Source organism: Marmota marmota, unplaced genomic scaffold (assembly GCF_001458135.2).
Source record: "Marmota marmota marmota unplaced genomic scaffold, marMar, whole genome shotgun sequence".
Classification (NCBI taxonomy): domain Eukaryota; kingdom Metazoa; phylum Chordata; class Mammalia; order Rodentia; family Sciuridae; genus Marmota; species Marmota marmota.
In genome coordinates, this window is record NW_025999982.1 from 28,306,279 (window position 1) to 28,318,796 (window position 12,518).

The following is a 12,518-nucleotide window of genomic DNA, read 5'->3' on the forward strand; positions in this document are numbered from 1 at the left end:
TAGTGTGGAGACTATCAAGAAACTTCACATTTGCTTGCATGACCAAAGGGATGTAAATACACAGCAGAAATTTTAACTAGTATAATTCTATCAATATATTAAGATTGCCATCACTTATTCAATAAGTAGATTTGAGTGTATATACCAATTGATAAGGAATAATGAGCAAATCATAGTGTTGAGAAGGATTCCAAAGCTTAAACAAGATTCAGTATGAACAATATTCATTAGTAATTTTGCCCATTGGCATGGAAACATGATGAATAGGCTTGCATGTCATATTTGTCATGAGTTAAGTGTAATGAAAAAGTAATAAAGCACTGTTAGTCTTCAATACTAACATTTATCAATCTAGTTTCTTAATAATATGAATTAAGAATTATCTTTTTAACTCATAAAAATTTTAGACTGCTAATATCCACTCCCTGAGATCATTATTTCATACATAAGGGCCAGGGTTCTTGATCAACTGTTATTTCCATGAGTGTGATGGCAGTGAAATGATAGTTTTGAACACATTGTTTGTAGCATGCTTTCTGTTCTCTCAAAATCCCTGAAAATGCCAAGCAAATAGTTAATGGAAGAAATATAATGCCACAATTTGTAAAAATGTAAGGGGTTAGTGCAATTACTAAATCTTTATATGAATTCTTGTTATAAACAAACCAACAAATAAATTTTATTTTACTCAGATAATTATCCAGATAGTTTATGCAATCCCAAACATGGAGGACTCAGGATGTCCATATGTACTTAAGAGGATTTTAAGGGTCAAACTACTTTATATATGGATCCCTCCAGCCAGACCTAGTTTTGCAATTTGAGATGAACCCAAGTATTTCTAAACTCTTATTCATAAGCAGTATTCATATTTTGTATATTCAAAGCAATTTTTTTCTTTAATATGCCCTGCATTTGTGCTTTCTGTCCATTGTCCATCTGAAGTGTCCAATAATTTGCTGGTGATAATCACAATGGTCTTCCCCCAAGTTCAAACATAGTTTTACATACTCAGAGAGCATCATCTAATCAATTTTACATCCATTAAGATTGCTGTTAGGAAAATTCTTAGATTTCAGTATGATATAGTAGTTAATATGTAGATTTGGCTTGAGACAAAAATTGATATGAATTCTGGTTCTGTTACTTAGATGTCTGAAATTAGGTGCATTGTTACATATAAATGGAAGATAAAGAATTTTTCAGAAAGTATGTTTAATTCATTTTGTTTTCAGAAAAAAATGCTGAAAAGATAATAGAAAATTTGTTGATAGCTCTTGAATAAAAAAAATTCACTTTTAATGTGTTAAGTTATTTACACTGCAGGAAAATACTGAAAACAAGTTAGAAATACATTTGCAATTGTTTGGTGAGTCACTAGCTCTTTAATTCTCAATGCAGAAATCCCCTTATCATTTACTCTAAAATTCTGATTTATAAGTTGATTTTTCCCCATTTTAAATATATATATATACATATACATATATATACATATAATATACATATATATTATATATATGTATATAATATGTGTATATATATATATATATATATATATATATATATATATATATATTTGTAGATGGACACAATGTCTTTATTTTAATGTGGTGCTGAGGATCCAACCCAGGGCCTCACACATGCTAAACAAGCGCTGTACCACTGAGCCACAACCTCAGCCCCTGAATTTCTGATATTTTGCTTTCAGTTCTTGACCTGACTTTACACAGTCTCATCTTTTTCTTCATCAACAAAGCTGATTTTGTTTGGATGGAACATACTTGCCAAAGTACTGCATTTTTTTCCCTCCCTGACCTGACCTTGTAACAAAATCCTGAACAATTAACTTTTAACAGTTTTTTTTTTTTAAATGATCACTGGGAACTCAAGGAAATCGAATGTGGAAATTCATTTGGTATATGCGATTTTGTCTTTATTTTTGGCCTGGCAAACAAATGTCGTGGTGTGAACCCAGCTACTGTCTTATAACCCTGAGGTCAGCAGGAGGATGGTCACTTAATGACTGAAGAGAACATATGTGGAAGTTATTGAAAAATCAGTACTGCTACTTCTGTTCTGAACTGTCTAAATATACTTTTTAAAAATATATATGTATATTTTATTTATTTATATGTGGTGCTGAGGATCAAACCCAAGGCCTCATGCATTCTAGGCAAGTGCTCTACTGCAGAGGCACAACCCTAGCCCCTATATATACTATTTTGATATTGAAGAGAAATGCAAAATTCTTTCAAACATTATTTTTAAAAATTTCTCTTACTTAGATTCTAATCCATTGATTTATTATCCTCAAGAGTAGCGACTCAAATAAAAATGCTTCCAACATTGGTGTCACAAATTATCTAACTTTTCAATGGAACACTTTCTGGGATATAGATATTTTTCTTTAAGTGCTGAACATTTTTAGGGAAGAACATATTGCCAATTAATTTTGGTGCAAAAACACGAAGGAAAACTTTTAGTGAGTAAGGAAGTGATGAAGACTCTGGAGAACACTGTAAAACATATTTGACAAAATACTTTCTACAAAATTCTAAATCTAATGACATTCTTTAAAATTTTAGGGAAAAACACATTGTTTTTTGGATACTATTGGGACTTTAAGGGGGGCAATGATTGGAGGTAAACATTGACCTGTTTCTTGAAGAAGGTTTAGCATTTCTGAATTCACACACTGAAGTAATACTCTATTGTGAGAGTCAAAAAAAAAAAAATGCCTCCTGGTTTATGCTCCATCTCTGTTCCTCCTTCTTCCAATTTTTTTCTCCCACATTCCCCTTTTAAAATACTGGATCAGGTGGAATCTAATCTAATTCTGCCCTGAGAACCAGTGCAACTTGCACAGTATACCTGGATTAGGAATTCGCTCCCAGTCACAAGAATTTGGTTTTACTCTTCTGTGATGAATCCAGAGGATCAACTCAGACAACTTTACTTTAGTAGGAGTAGGTAACATGACACTGAATGAACCCTCTAAAGAAGCTTTAGGGGTTAGACATTTTTTCATTTATATAGGTTCTCTTGGTTTAAAGATCTGAGCATCTGCGGTTTGGCTCACTTAGCTTTTAGTTACCCCAATAGTGTATAGTGGTCAGAGTTGAGCCAAGGGCCTGCATCTGCTGCCTCAGAGTACTGGTACCTACATCTTTTCATTTCCTCTTATAACATTTATAATGGGATGAGGGTTTCCATAAAGAATCTCATAAAGAGAGAACCCTGTCTCTATAGTAGGGCTAGATCTAATCCTAATAAAGCAATTGGCAACATTTGGTCCCAGTGTTGGTAGGTTTTCTGTCACTATATGCTTATTTGTGACTTGTAAGCAATCTTCATCTCCTTTGCCATCAGCTGTGAATGCCTGGCCATGTGTGTCTGTGCTTTGGTTATAAATTTCCTGCCAGGACTTTAAGACTAAGTTTGTCAATATGACTTTGCTCCTATCTACTGGTAAGAGTCAGCTAAGATTCTTCAGGGGTTTATTACTGGGGACAAGTGAGAAGTCTCTTAGCTCCTCTAGCTTTCTATATCAGTTGTGCCATATGCCAGAATGGGTCAGGTTCTTGCTGACCACATGACATTAGGGACATTTCCTTCTCCAATGACAACCCTTTTTGCAGAATGTGCACTGGTTGCCTTCCTTTCTCCAGAGTTCCTTTTATCCCCTGACTGGGAGGTTATATGACCAGAGTTGTAAAGTCCTTAGAGATAGAAGTTTTATCATTGCCTGGGTTCTAACTGATCTCAGAGGCAAGAGTCAACATACTGTGTATTTTTCTTTAGCCCTGTAACTTTTTTTGAATTTGTTTTGAGTTTAAACATGTAATAGTTCAGTTTCACCAGTCTTAATGTAGTAATGGATTCTATTTTAAATGTCTATAATTTTAATCTTCCATTTAATTGGGGTTAGCATAAGAACTAAAAGTCAATCATTTATTCTGTCCTACAGATGATGCCTTATTATTTTGAATTAACTCAGGTTGTTATATTACAAATTGTACTTCTGTAATGCATGAACAGGCAACAGTTATAAAGCTAAGGAAAATACAAAATGGAATTAATAAGAGTCATATACCAAGAAACATGTTTATAGCTTCAATCCTTTTCTTAGTCATATATTATCTCCCCTATTTATTTTGAGATCACTGTACTTTTTATAACAAAAACATGTCCTTTGAATTTAACTTTAAGTGAACTTAAGTATAGCTTAGTTTGGAGTCATCCTAACATGGAATAAAGTGAAAGAGTTTTAAGTCAGATGAGGTGGTCTTTTTACAAATCATAGTAAGTTGTTTTATTTCTGAAACTGATCTTTGTCTCTTAAATATCATTTTACAGATTTCTCATACATTGTTTTCTGAGCCTATATCAATTAACACAATAAAACATTTCAACTGAAACATGAATCAAACAAAAGCTAAGAGAACTCCCAATAGTCTTTTTGTGGGACAGTGGAAAAATGATTTTATGTTCCACATTGTCAACCTGTAAACAAACCAAACTCTCCTTTTTACCTTTTTAACCAAAGATACATTTAAATTCCTATCCCATCCCAGCACAAAGGAGTAACACAACATTTTACATATAACTTATTGATCACAGGCCATTTTAAACCAATTACAAAATATTAAATGATATAAATAAACTTCTAACTAAATTTGTTATTTCTATACAAGTGTGAAAGAGAGTACCCCTACAAACAACTTTACTTTGGAGAACACCAGCTTGGTAAAAATCTCTATAAATAATTTGTAGGACATATGGACATCTACTAATAATCAGCATCACAATTTTACTGAAAATGTCCTTTTATTAACCAAGGTTAATTTTAAAGAAAATTTAGAATTTATGTTATAGTGTAATAAACTAAAATGACAGTTGTTTGTTTCACCAGAATTGTACAAACCTTAATTCCTTTAAGACTGGTTCCACTAAAGAATAAAACCTAACAGACACAAGAAATTATCTTAATAGATAAGAGCAGATCAATGTTTTAAGAAATCCTTGTTACCTCAACACACAGAGAATTAAACTTTGATTTATATCAGTACATTGATATTTGACATTAGAGAAAACCTTATATAAGATCAGCTGTTTGTGATAACTACAGCTAACTTAATCACATACAAAATTTCTTGAGATTTATTTTCCCTAAGCCTTGGAAAACTTATTTAGACATTGCATTGTATATAACCTGTTTACTTTGCCATAGAAAAACATTTATTTTTTCATCCAAAATATTTGTTTTTCCTTCTAATTGTTACACTAAAATATATTTTTATACAAAAACCTTTTATGTCTTTTTGTTAGTTGCTTTTTCTTAAATTAAATTTTGAAAATAATCTCAGTTCAGTTTGGGTAGATCATATGTCTCTAGAAATTTGTTGATGTCTTTTCCTGCCTAGGAGTCTTCAAAGGAGAAAATTCCCCTTCCCAACCCCACCCCTTCACCCCCTTTCTCTTTTCTAGTGTGGATGAGAATTAACCCTTGGACAACTGGCCTCTGAAAAAGAACAGAAGAAAGAAAAACAGAGGGCAGTAGCTTAAGTTAGAAAAAATAAGACTAATATGTGCAAAAACAGGGTGAATTCATCAGAAAAACATGAGCCCAGAAAAGATATGGACTGAAAGAAGAGCCTTGCCATAATTAATCTAGTAAAGAAACATGTGAAATATCTGTATCAGACCAGAATACACCTTTGCATTATAGTAGAGTCAGTCCAAATATTTAAAGAATACGGAAGCCTGTGAAGTCCTCAGAAAAGTTTTCAAAGAAAAAGAAAACTTGTACTTATTGGATCTTTCCATTTCACCCCTATGCTCACCTGGAGTGAACAGGAAAATGGCAGGAAATATGGCATCCCAGGATGTTTCTGGATCCATCAGGCTTTCTTATGGAGATGAACCCTGCATCTTGGGTACAATGCCTGTTTTGTCCCAAAGCAGAATACAGACCTTGTAAATGTCCTTAAAAGGTCCAAGACTTGGTCTAGCTGGCCTTTCCAGATCCCAACCATCTGTCTCTCCTGCTTTCAACCATTAGGGATAAATTTGTTAGAATTCTAGAGAATAAGAAGAGATAAAGTTTTTATGTCCCTGCATCTTGAATTTAAAAGCGACACTTATTTTTCTCTGGTGTCAAATTAATTTGGGTACCTGCTCCTGTATCACTTTGTTTAGAAACCCCTTAGGGGGCCCATCTACTCCGAACAGAGGCCAAACTATTTCACAGAAGGTCTAGATATTTGGGGGAGTAAACTTAATTCAATAGTCTCCAGAATATCCTTTTTAAAGTTTGTCAACATACATTTGCTTGGCCCATCTCATTCAGTAATATTTACTTGCATTTAAAAAGCATCTCCAGTCCACTGCTGAGCCCCTTAGAGTTGCAGTTTTATCTTGCATTATCAAGACTACTCTGGCAAACTCTGGGAGGTTATCAGGCTCCTTTTGCCACTTAAGGGGAGGTCTACTTCTTGTTCCCTATTTTCTATTATTCTGAGGTGGTGCTCCCTGCACTGATTCCTGGGCCTCACCAGGTTCCTATGTGCTCCTGGGGTTTTTGCCCCAGCACACAGGGAGGGCTAGTCCCTTACAGATCAATTGGTCCACTGGCTCCTGATAAGGTCACCCTCTCACCCAAGGACCCATGCTCATCCACTAAGAGAGGTAAAATCAGTATATCCATATTCCAGATAAGCCCTTCAGAAATATTGTAGAATTCTTGCAGAGAGAGATAGGACACACCATGGTCTTTAGTAGAAAGCATCGTTTATTAGCGCTGGCACTGGCTTAGCAGATTCTTGTCCAAAGGTCAAACAACCAATGCCTGTGTTGCCTTATATACCTCTTGTTCCTCTATTCATGCTATCTCTTTGTCTCCCAAATAAGGTAATACACACTCTGATTGTGCATTCTATTTCTGTAGTATAGAGTTGCAACAGTGTTACAACAGAGTAGAGAAATGTGCACATTGATACTAATGGTACCATGTTATCTTTCCTTTATTCTGGTAAAGTCCCAACCATAGAAAAATTACAGATACTTTTGACCATTCTCTTCCTTACTAGGTACCTACTCCTTTATGTTAATACTATATATTATCTATTTTCCCCCACAAAACCCACATATATTCACTTCTTTTTTCTAATTTTTAATTTAAAAAAATTCTAATTTGTTATACATGACAGCATAATGTATTTCAATTCAGAGTACACATATAGAGCAGAAATTTTTATTTCTCTGGTTGTACACAAAGTAGAGTCACACACCTTTGGTGTGTTCATAAATGTACTACGATAATGATGTTCATATCATTCCACAGTCTTTCTTACCTCTATGCCCCATCTATGTAAAGTTCCTCCATTCCTCCCATGCTCCCCTCACCCTCATTGTGGATAAGCATCCACATATCAGAGAAAACATTCAGCACTTGTTTCTTTGGGATTGGCTAAATTCACTTATATTCTCCAATTCCATCCATTTACCTGCAAATGCCATGATTTTATTCTCTTTTTAATGCTGAGTAATGTTCAATTGTATATATATAACATGATTTCTTTATCCATTCATTTACTGAATGGCATGTAGTTTGGTTCCACAATTTAGCTATTGTGAATTGTGCTGCTATAAACATTGATATGGCTGTGTCCCTGTAGTATGCTGTTTTTAAGTACTTTGGGTACAAAGCAAGGAGTGGGATAGCTGGGTCAAATGGTGGTTCCATTCCCAGTTTTCCAAGGAATCTCCATACTGTTTTCCAGATTGGCTGCACCAATTTGCAGTCCCACTAGCAATGTATAGTCTACTGTTTTCCCCACATTCTTACCAACAATTATTGCTTGTATCCTTAATAGCTGCCATTCTGACTGGAGTAAGATGAAATCATTGAGTCGCTTTGATTTGCATTTCTCTAATTGCAAGAGATGTTGAACACTTTTTCATATGTTTGTTGATTGATTGTATATCCTCTTTTGAGAAGTGTCTGTTCAGTTCCTTGGCCCATTTATTGATTGGGTTATTTGTGGGGTTTTTTTGGTGTTAAGGTTTTTGAGTGCTTTCTATATCCTAGATTAGTTGCTCTATCTGATGTGCTTGTGGTAAGTATTTGCTCTCATTCTATAGGCTCTCTATTCACCTCACTGATTATTCTTTTGCCAAGAAGATGCTTTTTAGTTTGAATACATTCCATTTATTGATTCTTGGTTTTGACAGAACAAAAAGTTGGTTCTTTGAAAAAATAAATAAAATTGATAAACTCATAGCCATGCTAACAAAGAGAAAAAGAGAGAAAACTCAAATTTACTAACATCCATGATAAAAAGGAAATATTACAACTGATGTTACAGAAATACAGAAGATAATTAGAAATTATTTTGAAAATTTATACTCCAATAAAATAGAATATATCAAAGGCATTGGCAAATTTCTAGAGGCATATGATATGCCCAAACTAAATCAGGATGATATTTATGATTTAAACAGATCAATTTTAAGAAAGGAAATAGAGGAGTCCATCAGAAACCTACCAACCAAGAAAAGCCCAGGACTGGATGATACACAGCTGAGTTCTACAAGACCTTTAAAGAAGAACTAACACCAGTAGTTCTCAAACTTCTTCATGAAATATAAAAAGAGGGAACACATCCAAAAACATTCTATGAGGCCAACATCACCTTGATTCCAAAACCAGACAAAACACATGAAAGAAAGAAAAGTTCAGACTAATATCTATAATGAATGTAGATGCAAAAATTCTCAATAAAATTCTGGAAAATTAAACACAAAAACATATAAGAAAGATTGTGCACCACAATCAAGTGGGGTTCACTCTAGGGATGCAAGCTTGGTTCAACATACAAAAATCAATAAATGTAGTTCATCACATCAATAGACTCAAAGATAAAAATCATATGATCTTCTCAACAGATGCAGAGAAAGCATTTGATAAAATACAGCATCCCTTCATGTTCAAAACGCTAGAAAAACTAGGGATATCAGGAACATACCAAAACATTGTAAAGGCTATCTCTGTTAAGCCCCATCAAACATCATTCCAAATAGAGAAAATTGGGAGCATTCCCTCTAAAAACTGGAACAAGACAGGAACGCCCTCTTTCCTCACTCCTATTTAACATAGTTCTTGAAACTCTATCCAGAGCAATCAGACAGACGAAATAAAATAAAAGGATATGGACAGGAAAAGAAGAACTCATATTATTGCTATTTTCCAGACTATATGATTGTATACCTAGAAGAGCCAAAACATTCCACCAGAAAACTCCTAGAGCTAATAAAGGAATGCAGAAAAGTAACTGAATATAAAATCAACTCCCATAAATCAAAGGGATATCTGTATATCAGTGACAAATCCCCAGAAAGAGAAACTAAGAAAACCGCCTCATTTACAATAGCCTCAAAAACAAACAAACAAACAAAAAACAAAACAAAACAAAACAAAAAAAACCTTGGTAATAAATTTAATGAAAGAAGTGAAAGACCTCTACAATGAAAATTAAAGAATACTAAAGAACAAAATTAAAGAAGACCTTAGATAAATAACCACACTACTAAAAGCATTATAGAGATTCAATGCAATCCCAATCAAAATTCCAATAACATTCCTTGAAGAAATAAAAAAGCAATCATGAAATTCATCTGGAAAAATAAGAGACCTAGAATAGCCATAGCAATCCTTAGCAATAATAGTGAAGCTGGTGGCATTACTATTCCAGANTTTGAACAACCCACAATAAAAAATTAAAAAAAAAAAACAGCATGGTATTGGTACCAAAATAGACCTATAGACCAATGGTGCATACTAGAGGACACAGAGACTAACCCACATAACTATACTTATCTTTTATTAGATAAAGGTGCCAAAAGCATACATTGTAGAAAAGATAGCCTCTTCAACAAATGATGCTGGGAAAACTGGAAATCCACATATAACAAAATGAAATTAAACCTCTACCTTTTACCATGCACAAAACTCAACTCAAAATGGATCAAGGACCTAGGAATTAATCCAGAGACCTTGTGCCTAATGGAAGAAAAAGTAGGCCCCAATCTCTATCATTTATGATTAGGTCCCAACTTCCTTAATAAGACTCTATTAGTGCAAGAATTAAATATAGTCAATACATTTTGATTGTCTAAAAAGGCATTTTAAATTCTACAGAAGAAATATTCTTCAGTTTTACCATCTGGCTTTTGCTTTGTCAAATCATGTTCTTTATGTTCTTAAAAAATAAATAGCTGAACTAAAATTGTCTAGTAGATGCTTGAATTTGTGAATTCTCTATTAATTTTTATTTTTAAAATTGGAGCACAAATGGAATTGGGCATTTTTCTTTGTATATAGCAGATAGTAAGGTAACAGGACAGAGAATGGAAGAAAAGAAAGCAATAAGTACTAATTAACTCTAGGATGTTAGCATGTTTGGAAGCATGAACTACATAAAATAATCTTACGTAGTTAAGATAATCTTAGAACCCCTTGCTACAAAATTGGAGAAATGAAATATGATAATAAATTGTTTAAATGTCCTATTAACATTTTAAATAACATTGTTCCATATTTTTATATAGCACTCATTTCAATTAAATTCTTCTTACATAGATATTTGTCTACTAAAGTAACTTAATAATGAAGTAGAAACTATAATGTTAAGATTAGTCCAACATTCTGTACAGCCACAAGACTAGGATCCCAATTAGAATAAGACATAATTCATGTTTGTTTATCAAGATAGACTCTACTATCATGTATAACTAAAAAAAAATAAAAAATTTTAAAAATAGCATTTCCTATTACATTGAATCATTTTATTACTATCAATATGCCAGTGTCAGTATCTTTTAATTTCTATAAAGTTTCAAATGCTTTGCCATTTTATCCAGTCTGTTTTTAGAAAGTTTGACATTAAAAGTAAAATAAAAAATGAACTTTTCCCCAGCTCTGGATGTTATTTCTGGTATTATCAAATTAATAAAAATTACTATCAAGCCTTTACCTTTTCAAACAATTGCATTTGTTTCTTTTTCAATTGATATTGCATCTCATTATTTCAAACTATTTCCTATTTGTAAAAGAACTGATAAAGATGATAAAAGGTATTTAGTTTATTTATTTCTCCTGGTGTTACATATATCTTATAAATTTGAATTACTCATGAGCAGAATTATAGAGGATGTCATTAGAAAAGAAAACTTACTATCTTTTCTCTTGTATTTTAAATACAATGGTAGTTTTGCAGTCATTACAACTTACTTTCAAAAAAATTCTATTTTTAATAGGATTTTTCTGAATCCTTTTCTATTGAATCTATCATTTTACTTTTTAAACATTAAAAAGAAAACTATAAATATATTTGCTTCATGTATGTATAATATTTGCTTAAATGGGACATAATTATAAAATTAATAAAATTAATAATATTTTTGTTAAAGTTATAATTTGCACATTTCCAAATTCATCTCCGACAGTTGCATGCTTTATATCTGGTAGTTCTTTGGTGATGTTTGAATATTCAATAAGTTTTATGTTATACTCTCAGAACACAGTAGATTTGAAAACTAAAAAAAATGATATATGTACAACTTAATATATATCACCCTTGGTAAGTCATGCTATCCTGTAGTAACTAATGTATATCTCTAAAATTCTTCTTTCCTGTCTAGGCTATTATTCCTTGGCTAACCAAGATATCTATTCAAAAATAATCTTTATAATGACCATTTAATTACCACACTATTTCAAATTTCAAACACATTTCTATCTTACTTTTTTTTAAACTTAGTATTTCTTCATAGAATGTTGTAAATAAAATTGTATTGTCACCAAACCTGGCCCATTTATTTGGGGAATTGTCTCTGGCTGCTACGACAATGCTGGTGCAGTTTTATATTGTTGTGATAGAAGTCATGTGGCCAGCAGTGGCTAAAGGAATATTTACTCTCTGGTTCTTTACCCACAAGAGTTTACCACTTCACAACATAAATAATTCACCGATTTATTATGGTTACTCTTTGTTAGGGTCTGTAAACAAGGCAAGATGATTCCTGGCATTTTGCCAGAGGGAGTGGTTTGTGAAGTAATGCCAGTGAGCTGTTAAGTGTGGAGATTCCTTATTGGTTGACTGCTGTATCTAGTTTATGTTAATTAAGATAAGCTGTATGTAATGTATATATACCCCTCCTGTCCTACAATAAATGGTTCTCACTCCTGCTGTATCAATCTACACAAGTTGCTAGTCACCCCCTGGTTATTTTGCTGCAGCCGGACTGCGGCAACTCTTTGTCTCACCTCACTAGATGATAAATCCCCCATAAGCAGAGATTTTGTCTTTTTTTTCTTCTTATCATTTCTATATCTCTATTACATATTACTACTGCTTGCCACACAACAGGCACGTAATATTAATGTATAATGGAATGAGTGGATAAAAAGCTGATAATTTTTTGATATATTTCTCTCTTCTCCAATTAATATTTGTTTA